Consider the following 12,118-nt stretch of genomic DNA (forward strand, 5'->3'; position numbering starts at 1 on the left):
AGGTGCTCTATGTAAGTTTTTGACTGTACTAAACCATAAAAATACCACAATATGTTTGCAGGTACAGTATTTATTAAACATGCACAGTTCACTATTTGTTTCTCTGAAAACCATTGCCCATTGCTACAGCCAGTTATTGTACTTTAAAATGTCTGTGCAAGACCGCACGTTGCCAATTTACCCAATAGTATTTCACCACCACGGGTTGCCAGTTTGTGAAAAACACATGGAGCGAATTGCATCCATAGAAGCCAGCGAACAAACTGGGACAGAGATCGCAGATTCTACCCGACCTAAAAAGCCTCAGCATCCATCTAAAAATCACTATGAATGGAAGCATATTAAAATGAGATATCAACTCATCATAAATCAATAAATCAACTAATTATCTTAGTGTGTAAGTCTCCTCACCTTCCAATGTCAATTGAGCTGGCTCCTGTTGCGTCTTCAAACTGGCAACCCGCGAGAGCATCAAGTCTGAGGAGAAGGGGGCGGGGCAAGCAATATTTTGAATTTGGACTGCAGTACCCATTTCAACCACTGTCATTCCTACATAGAGCATTTAATATTTTTTTCCAAAATATTGCTTGGATAGAAACGGTCCTTTTTTTTTTAGCAATTGAGCTTGCCAGGGTCAATTTGCAGGTTATCCATGCTAACAAGACTCTAAATACTGTTCTGTGCTCATCTGTGCAGCCAACAATAGAACAGTTAGCATGCTTTGCTTGGACTTTTGCCATGGTCTTAGAACTGGTAAATGTTTTCGCTTGCCAAAATGGTGAACATGATTTTACCAAGTACAAAATGTTCCTGGATCAACATCTTTGTTGATCCTGGAACAACATTCCAATCAACCAATCAGATTTGAGGGAAAAGTTTACAGCCAGGGTTAGGTGCTTCTACATCAATGTTATTCACATTTCCCCTCTGATTTTAGGGATAAATTATGGGTAGCGATAGGTTTAGGAGTAGGAATAGGGTTATGACTACATTTTCAGACAAGAATGTTGTTCCAGGATCAACAAAATATTTTGATCCAGGAACATGTCTTACTTGGCAAAATCACGGTGACCTTGCGAAAACAAAATGACGGAGCTGTGGGTGGAAACGTGCAGATTAATGGGTGGTAATATTATAATAAGATCCCCTTCCTACGTCACTAGGGGAGCAAAATCTGAGCAGCTTGTTTTTTTTTTTCACATGCTTGCAGAGAAAGGCTTGCCAAAACAAAGTTACTGGGTTGTCATTTTTCACGTTTTCTGGATTGGTAGATGTGATTATAGCACTTTAATCATGATATTTTCGTGATATGTCCCCTATAAAACTCTTGCTGAGAAGCTGGAAAATCAAGCACGTTTCTCAATTTACTCTCTATTTAACATGATTTTCTGTGTAAGAGAAACAAATGAGATTCATGATTAACAAGACATGATTTTTCATTTTTCTTTCCTATCCTTGTGAACCTGGCCTTGCTCCAATTGTTTTGACAGATTGAATTACATTTGATTAAGCTGAAAGACAATTGTTGTTGAAATGAAAAATGGTTTAGGTCACTGGTTGCCATCTTTCATCATCTGTTGTTGCGAATTATCTGTATATATTATCTGAATATAAATTGTGTTTTAAAGGACAATTTGACAGTAATTTTAACCAAGAAAAACATTTTTTCATACTTTCACATCTTTGTCTAGCAGCTGTCGTCCTGTGAATTATATAGTAGCCAGAGTCATCTAATCACATTCCACTCTAGAGTTTACACACTCAGAGCGGTCCAAGACATCAGTCTCTTGTGTGAATTACTCTTCCTAATTATGCTGATGTGCTGCTTTAGATGTGACTTTGGAGATTGAGTTCCAGGGACGAGTGCTTTAGAGCGAGCAATCTCATCAGTCCCCGTGCTGCTGTTGCAGACGAGTGGAGCTCATGCAAATTACTGACGCATGTGTTTGTGTGTTTACCTCTTCCTGTTTGCATTTTTCACTAGGTAATTAACTTCTCTTCTCGCCCGCATGGGCTGGTGTGTGTTAAAGCCGAGAGAGCAGGTCTGTGTTGAAAGCAGATGGCACCGGGAGGGCTTACAGGAAGTTGAGAGGAGGCTTAGAGCTGTGGAAAAGTTTGTGAAAGTTGGATAGAAGCTCTGTTCAGAGTGTTTGTGGATTAAGGTACTTTGATTTTACAGGATATATGCAGATGTGCAGCAAGCAGACTCACGATAAAGACTGGCGTCGCAATGCCTGAGCATCACAATGAGGTCGCTCTCTGTTGTGAGCGTGTTTGCTGTGCGTCTACATTTAAAATAATGAACTTGAGCACACAAAAGGTGTGACGTGAGCGGCCCCTTAGAATATTTTTTGGCAAAAATAGATGATGTGGGTGGCAAGCACAATGGTCAAACACGTATTTTCACATAGAAAAACAAAAGACACAAATTTCGTCATCAGAAGAATACGCGCTCACTGTACGTGCACTGCTGGATTTTTGTTACCGCTACTTTGTACGCACAGATCGCACATGGACATTTAAATTTTTTGCAGTATTTAGTTTATCCACAAGGTGGCAACTGTGCCCTGGGGGCGTCAATTCACAAGGTAGTCAAAGAAAAACTGCATAAACAGAACAGACTGGAACTCATGCAAGCTACAGTGACAATGGAGGCCTACATAGACGTGAGTTTGTGTGAAGAGGTTAGAAAGTACCCTCATTTGTACAACTCTAGCATGAAAGAATACAAGGATGTTGTACCTCGTGGTGAGAGATGTGTATGCGTACGAGTCAAATGAAGTATACTTTGCAAGGCTGTGCGTTCGACTATGTGCATACACTAGAGCACGTGTAAAAAAATCGAAGTATACCCAGGGCTTTACTCTGTGTGCTAGTGCGCCTTGAATTGTTTTGCATAAAGTAGTTCGACCACAAGGTGGCGACACTGGCCCAGCCTGATTTTTCGATGTCAGAAGAGACATCGCAGAGACGGAACAACAATGAACTACTGGATACGCAACTTAGAGCTTTTTGACTAGTGCTTGTGGAAGGGGCTTAGAAATGACCTCAACTCTAGAGTACAAAGACATTTTTATCACTCATAACTTCTGGAGAGGAATAGCGCAGACACCGCACAAAGATGAAGCTTTCTAGCATACATTTGTTTGACCATCATTGTTTGCAGATGTTATCAAGTGAAGTATACTTTGCTGGTCACTGTGATTTGGCAGAGTAAGGGGCCGTTCACACAGAACGCGTTTTTCTATTCCATTGCGCTACTTTCCTATTGTTTTTCTATGTAAACACGCGCTTGACGGACGTGCATGACCGTTACGCTTGCGTCTCGCGTCTTTTGCAGCGCCTCTCACATGAGCATCGCGTTTTTAAGACGCCGTGTCAAGTTAAAAGAATTTCAACTTTTACATGCAGCGCCGCTCATCAATGTCAGTTCCAAAACAGTGGACCAATCAGAAGAACTCGGAGGCGGGGCGAATGTTGCAAGCTTCTGTTTACAGTAGCAAGTTGGCATGACCACTGTTTTATATGACGGCAACATGGCGGAGGAGGCGCTCATTATTATCTTATTTTCTTTTTTCCCATGTCAAAACTTGTATCTGTCAATTCTGCTGTTTACCTATTTATATTATTTCCGTTGTTGTCGTTATTGCATCACATCTCAAAAGCGCGTCTCGAGACACTCGCGTTCTACGTTTTTAGACGCAAAGACGCGTTCTGTGTGAACGGCCCCTAAGACGTATCCTGGAACAACATTCCTGTTTGAAAATTTGATCCTAACCATATCCCTAACCCTAAAGCTAACCCTATCCATAACTCTTCCCTAAAATCAGAGGGAAATAATAAGTGAATAACACTGATGTAGAAGCACCTAACCTGCCTAAACTTGACATATACTGTAAACTTATTCCTCAAATCTGATTGGTTGACTGGAGTGTTGTTCCAGGATCAACATAGATGTTTCTCCAGGAACATGCTGCACTTGGTGAAATCACATTGACCATACTTTGAAAATATATACTCATAATTTATCACATATGCAAATTTTTTGCGCCAAAACTGAGGTATACTTAAGGTTTTAGGCTGTTCTCTGCACTAGATCAGGCATGTTTTATAGGGCTAGTGGACATGATTATGGATTATGACTGACATATAAACATTTTTGATCAGAATGTTTGGCTGAAACGTCCGTTCATGGCACATGTGGCACTCAACAGTACAGCCTCCAGTGATTGAACTGCTGTCAGTCTGAACACTCATTGACTCTTCACTCAGGTGGTGCTCTTTCCCAAAGTGCTCAGTGGTGCCATCCGCCTTGATTAGCTTATTAATAGTCAAGAACACCCACAATCCCTTGCAGCAATTACTTTTCCTTCCCTGTTCTTCACCTTTCTGCAGGCAGCTGTACTTTTAAACAGATTGAAGAGTTGATTTATTGTTTTTTTATTTCCATAAACTCGTGGCTAAATAGATAAATAAATCAAGAGCAGTCTGGAGAGATTCCAAACAGTCTCTGCAAATCAACTATTTTAATTAGTTGCAGAAAGTAAGCCGGTGAGCATGTATAAATATGTATGTGCAAGTGAGTCTCTAGTGCAACGCAACATGGCGTTGTTAGTTTAACTAAGTTTAACTCCTGCATTAGCCCTGGGTTACATAAAACACAATGTTGTGCTGAGTCTCTGGAGTTATGTGTTCTGCTTCAAAACTTAGTGAGCTGCCTATCTAGACAGCATTTTAAGACCAAATCATTGTTTTTGCCAAAACCAGGCATTGCCTGTGGGCTTCATGTAGAAAGCAATCACTGTAATGGGGATTTGACTATAAATATATTTGATTCAATACTGAAAAGCATTTTTATGTGTGTGTTGTTAACTAAGCAACATGCTAACTCTCTTGTTTGTGAGTTGCCTATCGTATAAATATAAATAATAATACAAAAAAAAGTAATTGAGACTTTTCATCTCACAATTTTGACTTTATTTCTCACAATCCAATTTTAAATTGCAATTGTGAGTTAACATCTCAAACATTCAGACTTTTTTCTCCTCAGAATCTCACAGTTCTCACTTTTGTGATAAACTTGCAAGTCAGAGAAAGTAAGTCAGAATTGTGAGATATAAACTTTTTGCATTTTCCGTTTTATTTTTTATTCCGTCGCGGAAACAGGCTTTCATATGATGCAGACAGCAAGGAAGATCACAAGGCTTGGGAACATATAACTAAAGTCAAACACACAAACAAGTGCTTATAGTTTGTCTTGCAGCAATAAAATGCTATTTAAGCTTTGGAAATATTGGTCTGTGGTTCCAGCAGCCTCAATACTGACTGGCTGCCCATCCAAGGTTTGACGAGGCACTGACAGCTGGAGTGATCCATGAGGAGAGTGAATGGGACGGTGACAGACCGATGGGTGACAGTATTGTGGGTTATCCAAACAGTTCTGGATAAAACTGGTTTCTTTTTCAAGCCCCAGTAAACAGGAAAAGCTGTTTAAGTATCTTACCGTTGAGAGCGATCTATGATGGATAGGTGATTGGGACCCTGGAGATTGAAGAGGTTAATGCCTATATACAAATCAACTGTGAACTACACCTGAAAGGTAAAATTTGGCTTACTCGGACCATATGTGCATAGATGTACATTTAAAATCTGGTAAATGTTGGCTGGCTCACTGAAGACATTACGTTTTTTTTTTAGCAAGGTCTTTTCTTGATCAAATAAATTTTTCATGATTTTTACTGGTGGTCAGTAATCTGTAATCACATTTTCTTCACTTTAGTAAGATTTAGTACAACCAATTCATCAAAAGCAGGCCAGTGTTTAAGAGAGGTCTTGATCTTTTGACTGTGTGCTACATAAATATTCATGCATGCTAGCTTTGATTTATGAAACCTGCCACTTTGTCATATTTATAGGATTGAAATCATGATTTAATTTGTGTAATTTTGGGAAATTGGTCAATTATAGTTTAGCAGTGACTACAAAAAAATAATGCCGTGATTGAACAATTTCAATAAAGTATTTGAGAAAGCTGTGTAATTTATATCATACGCATGCAGAATACAAGAAATAATGCCACTGACAGAAGATATAATCAATCAGGCAGTAATGAGAGAGCACCAACTGTGGCCTGTCAAGACGGTCACTCAGCAGACAGACAAACATCTGTGTTTCTAATGACCCTCTGTCTCATTCTCCTGTGGTGTGTGTGTGTGTGATCGTCTTATGCAGTAAACACATGTTAATAGGAGCTGAGGTTTACTGGTTTTCACTGGTTTCACTAATGTGTCTTTTTACAGAGATGAACAGTACCATGTGTAATAATATTATCATGGTGTTTTCTTTGTAGTTTAACATTTTTTATTCCTTTACTGGTAGATTAATTTAACCCAATTCATTAATTCATTAATTCATTCATTCATTCATTCATTCATTCATTCATTCATTCATTCATTCATTCATTCATTCATTCATTCATTCATTCATTCATTCATTCATTCACTTGCAACAATTGAAATGTGTAAACTATGTATATAATGTAATGTTTCTAAAAATTGTATTTATTTATTTTATTGGCAGCCAAGGTAAGTCAAACCCCATATGCTCTTATTACACACACACATAGATATCGATGCGGGTGTACACACACACCTGCCGCCATCCTATCAAACTCCTGTAATTACACCCATAGAGGCCCAGAGGATCTCAGAGCTCATGGTCTATAGCTTACATTATGGCCTTGCTTAGGAATCCCTCCTGGGCTGCGTTTGGGTAGATTGACCATGGCATATGTGTGTGTGTGTGTGTGTGTGTGTGTGTGTGTGTGTTTGTGTAGAGGTCCACAGGGATTATCGTTGGATGTGGTCTTTAGCTTTTTAGAGTATAGTGAATGTAATCTGTATTAATGGCCTGCTGTGAAAAGACCCAGCGCTCACCTTTTCACTACAGGGTGTGTAGCAACAGCTGTTCCCGGGATTTTCACGCAACCCCGTTTCCATCTCAGAAAAGCTCCTCCCTCACATACCTGCAGCAAAAGTGCCAAATCACCTTTACCAGTTGCTGGGGACTCATTCATGTCAAGTCAAGTCACCTTCAATTATATAGCACTCTATGCAATGCAGATTGTTTCAAAGCAGCTTTACAGTGATAAACAGGAAAATAACGATTCAGTGATGCAAACAGAATTCAATTCGGCTGTAAAGCAGCTCTAAAAAAAGATAATAGTAAACAGTCATTCATTATTCAGGTGAAATCAGTACAGTGTTGATTCATTTCGGTTCAATAAAACACATCAATTATAAAATGAGTTCAATTCAGCTATATAGCAGCTCTCCAGAAAACAGTAATGTCATCAACCAGCTATATATACAGTATATAGGTGTGTGTGTGTGTGTGTATGTATAACTCACAACTTTTTTTTTTTTTGGTCTACTAGAAATTATCATGTTATCATGTGTTGTCAGCTTTGACATATTGAATGGAATGTGGGCTACTTCTGTTTATCACAGCCTTGTTTTCAGTCTTGCCGAATTAAATATGGCATCTAGCAATCTTTTTCAGTCATGGTGGTCAAATATCAAATATCATAAAGATCCATCATCTTATGTTTTTTCCCCTCTCTTTCCACCTTCTCATTTGTTAGCTATATCTCCCTTTCCTTTCTCTCTTCTTTTCACTCACATGTATCTTTGTAGCTCCTCCCCCACCCTTTTGTATTCTCTGTCCTTTCCCCACACTCATATCTCATCATCATTAGTTTTAGAGACAGTCAGACTAGTGGGCTGAGGGCACACATGTAGTCATTTATCCTTCTGTTCACTTTCTGTTCTTTAGTGCATCACTAATCAGCGGATAGATCCCTGCATTCATCCCCAGAGCTTCATAAAAACCCAGAGCTGACTGCCAATAAAGTCACACAATGGCCAAATACAAGCCCCAAGGCCAGGGGTCTAACCCTCATCTTACCTCACTCTCTCTCTCACTTCTCAATTTTTTATAATTCCCTGGCACTGGTGGATGGATGGTACCATCCTAATGGCAGTACATTTTATTATACCGCAGCAAGTACTTGTATATCTTTAAAGGCATAATATGTAAATTTTTGCCACTAGAGGTCGCTTATTCAAAACAAAGGCATAGCTTGATGACGCCTTGATATCGCAGAATCATGGAAGGTGTTGTCTTCACATATATAGCTGGTGGAAAAGAATCAGAGTCCGTGTTCTGGTTAAAATTACTTATTTTTCTGGATTTAAACATTCTTGGAATCATTTGGGATAATGTAAGTACAAAAGTCAACAAAATATATAACATTGTTCTAGTGGTTTTTATATATTTTAATTAAAAAATCGTACATATTGTGCCTTTAAGTCAATGTGAAATCAGAATACATTCTTCACATTCTTAAAGTGTCCCTATTGTGCTATATTAAAGGTGCCATTGAACGTTTTTTTTTTTTTTTTTTACAAGATGTAATATAAGTCTAAGGTGTCCCCTGAATGTGTCTGTGAAGTTTCAGCTCAAAATACCCCCATAGATTTTTTTTAATTCATTTTTTTAACTGCCTATTTTGGGGCATCATTAACTATGTACCGATATATAGGTTGCGGCCCCTTTAATTCTTGTGCTTCCCCGCCCATGGAGCTCGCGCTTTCTTTAACCAGCATAAACAAAGTTTACACAGCTAATATAACCCTCAAAATGGATCTTTACAAAGTGTTCGTCATGCATACTGCATGTATGCGTTGGATTGTGTGAGTATAGTATTTATTTGGATGTTTACATTTGAATCTGAATGAGTCTGAGGTTTTGCTCCGTGGCTAAAGCTAACATTACACACTGTTGGAGAGATTTATAAAGAATGAAGTTGTGTTTATGAATTATACAGACTGCAAGTGTTTAAAAATGAAAATAGCGACGGCTCTTGTCTCCGTGAATACAGTAAGAAACGATGGTAACTTTAACCACATTTAACAGTACATTAGCAACATGCTAACGAAACATTTAGAAAGACAATTTACAAATATCACTAAAATATCATGATATCATGGATCATGTCAGTTATTATTGCATTTTTCGCTGTTGTTCTTGCTTGCTTACCTAGTCTGATGATTCAGCTGTGCACAGATCCAGACGTTAATACTGGCTGCTCTTGTGTAATGCCTCGATCACGGGCTCGTTGGGCTGGCATATGCAAATATTGGGGCGTACACACCGACTGTTACGTAACAGTCAGTGTTATGTTGAGATTCGCCTGTTCTTCGGAGGTCTTTTAAACAAATGAGAATTATATAAGAAGGAGGAAACAATGGAGTTTGAGACTCACTGTATGTCATTTCCATGTACTGAACTCTTATTATTCAACTATGCCAAGGTAAATTCAAATTTTAATTCTAGGGCACCTTTAAAGGTGTCTAAAGGTGTTTTGGAGGTCTCCTACAATACATTTATGTGCATCCAAGATCAAAAAACACTTTAATTTTCTCGTAATATACATTACACATCACCTCATTTCTCAAAGAGTCTGAAAATGGTTTGTTCGAAGATTCAGTCTCTCTGAAACCCTCATTTCTATGAGTCTACTCTGGTCTGATTGGTCAAACGGCCCAGACTGTTGTGATTGGTCTTCTGCTTACAGAAACCAAACACCCATTACCATATCTGAATTTCAGCTCTGGACTTTCCTCAGTGCTTGGTAAACAGTAAACAATAACAGTAACACTGGTGTCGGTTTTTCTGTATGAATTCCAGCGCGAGTCCTCATTCTTTTGCATGCAAAGTGGATTCACAGCAATGTAAACAGCATCATCTTGACATGTTGACAACACAACCCAAACTCTTCCAGGCCTCAGCGACTACAGTGTTTGAGGGCAGGGCAAAGAAGACATTGTTCATGAGCAGCCAATGAAGACCATAGGCTGACATTATGCAAATGTATTATTACATTGTATGTAACAGGAAGTGAGACTGGAATTGCTGATGACTCGTTTTAGCAGTTCAGAATCGATTCTTTCTTTAGAAGACAATAACTTTGTTTGCCGTGCACTTTGATCTTTAAAACTTCGCAGACCTTTTACATTCACAAACAGATATATTACACACTGCATGAAAGGTAATATTCGAAAAGCTTAACATAGTTCCTGGTCTTGTTGTTTATGATTCTGTCCATGTTATTTCAAGGATTGTTAATTTTTTTTGCAATTTTCCACCAATGTAATAACTTTGTAATAACTGCCCCACCTCTGAAATGACTTACTTTTTCAAACCCCTCCAACCACCTGGCTTCATTCTAATATGTAACACCCACTTTTCAGTCGCTCAGTTGTCCCAAAAGTCCCATCTTGCATTTTCTTTAATTTCTTTAAGATTGGGGTCAGTAAAAATGTGAAAGAATGGTTTTGAAAGAAGTCTCTTATGCTCACAAAAGACTGCATTTATTTGATCAAATGTAGTAAAAACATTAATAATTTCTATTTCAAAATGTAATTTATTCCTGTGATGGCAAAGCTGATTTTTTTCAGCATGATTACTCCAGTCGTCAGTGTCACATGATCCTTCAGATATCATTCTAATATGCTGATTTTATGCTTTAGACAAATTTATTATTATTATTATTATTATCATCATCAATGTTGATACTGACACCAAACCTATGAACGGGAGTGTACATACGGTGTAAATCATAAACGTCATGAAAACACACACACACACACACCTCAGCGCTAACTGGTTCTTTTTTCAACCCTTGTAGCCAGTATATTGTTGGCTTTGTGTTCACAGGCTGCAAAATTCAAATATTTATCTAAATGATCATCTTTAAATATTCATGCCCTTTTGAATAGTCCCACACAGAATATTTAGTAATTGGACCCCTGCACACCAAAGTTTAGAAGTTTAAATCAGGGCGTAATCACAAACATCCGTCTGCATTCCCAACTGTCTGTAGGAGGAGACCCCATATTTTATTTAACAGAGGAGTTAAGGATGTCTTTTGCTTGCATATAGTCTGTTTGAGGGTTTTGTGTAGTAATTATGATTTAATTGCAGTAAATATCCTAATTTAGCGGTAGTCCCTTTGGGTTCGTGCTTATCCAGGTTACTACTGTGTTTCCATGAAAAACAGGCTCCATAAACATTAATGCTGCCCTGGGATCCAGTCAGGGTCTAACCTCCTTAATACTGATCTAAAGTGTGAGATTTGCCTCTCCAAAGACCAGAAGTGCGTGTGTATGAGTAATTACAGCATTATAAATTAGTGCTGTGAAGGAACAGTTTGCTGTAAAATTAGCATTCAGTCATCATTTACTCACACTCATGTCATTCCATTCTTCTGTGGAGCACAAAAGACAAAACATCCAGGCAGCTTTTTTCTCTCTCTCTCTATCTCCTGAATAGACTAAATAATAAGAGAATTTTCATTTTTAAGTGAAGAATTGCTTTAAAATCCATACAAGCATGTAATTAATTTCCTATCAATTCTACATGTTTACCTGTGTGTGTTTTTATAACGGCGGCTGGTTAATCCTTTATGTTCGGTAGTATTATCACGATAAGTGATCTTTTATTGTAGCAATAGTTACCTGCTCCGAGCACTTCATTGTGTTTGAGTGCGAGTACACAGATATAAGCCCCTGTCCATCAGGTAGACTGGCGTCATGCCCCTGGCATTGAATGGGAGATGATTATTTTCATGCTGGGTCTCTTGTCATATCTCTCCCTGCTGGGAGTCTTATCAAATGTAAATACACGCTGCAATGTGCTTCATGCCCGGGCTCAGCTGTTGTTTTCTTTACACCCTACCGCCCACCACCCCACCCCACCGCTCAATCCTTCCACCCACAAAACTCTTACTTTTCAGCTCCGCTTAGTTTGAAATATTATAATTACGATGAGGCTTCTGGGACAACTAGGAAGATCTAATCTAAATGTCTGCAGGCTGTGGCTGTGCTGGTTTTGATCAGTAAAATACATCCAAATATATATTTTCTGCACATTTTTAAATGGCCTGCTAATAAAATGCTGTTTATTGTTATAGAAACAATGAACATTTTTATTATTAATGTCACTTTGAAATGTTTCTTTATTTTAGACTGAGCATGGATAAATCTGGAAATAAGAA

At 38.4% G+C, this 12,118-nt stretch overlaps 1 protein-coding gene across 1 annotated transcript in view; it reads left to right on the forward strand.

Annotated features, from left to right (window-relative positions):
• kif26ab (kinesin family member 26Ab) overlaps positions 1 to 12,118 on the forward strand; it is a 106,271-nt gene that overhangs the window by 29,109 nt on the left and 65,044 nt on the right. The window lies entirely within an intron of this gene.

The sequence above is a fragment of the Chanodichthys erythropterus genome, chromosome 18 (genome assembly GCF_024489055.1).
Source record: "Chanodichthys erythropterus isolate Z2021 chromosome 18, ASM2448905v1, whole genome shotgun sequence".
NCBI lineage: Eukaryota > Metazoa > Chordata > Actinopteri > Cypriniformes > Xenocyprididae > Chanodichthys > Chanodichthys erythropterus.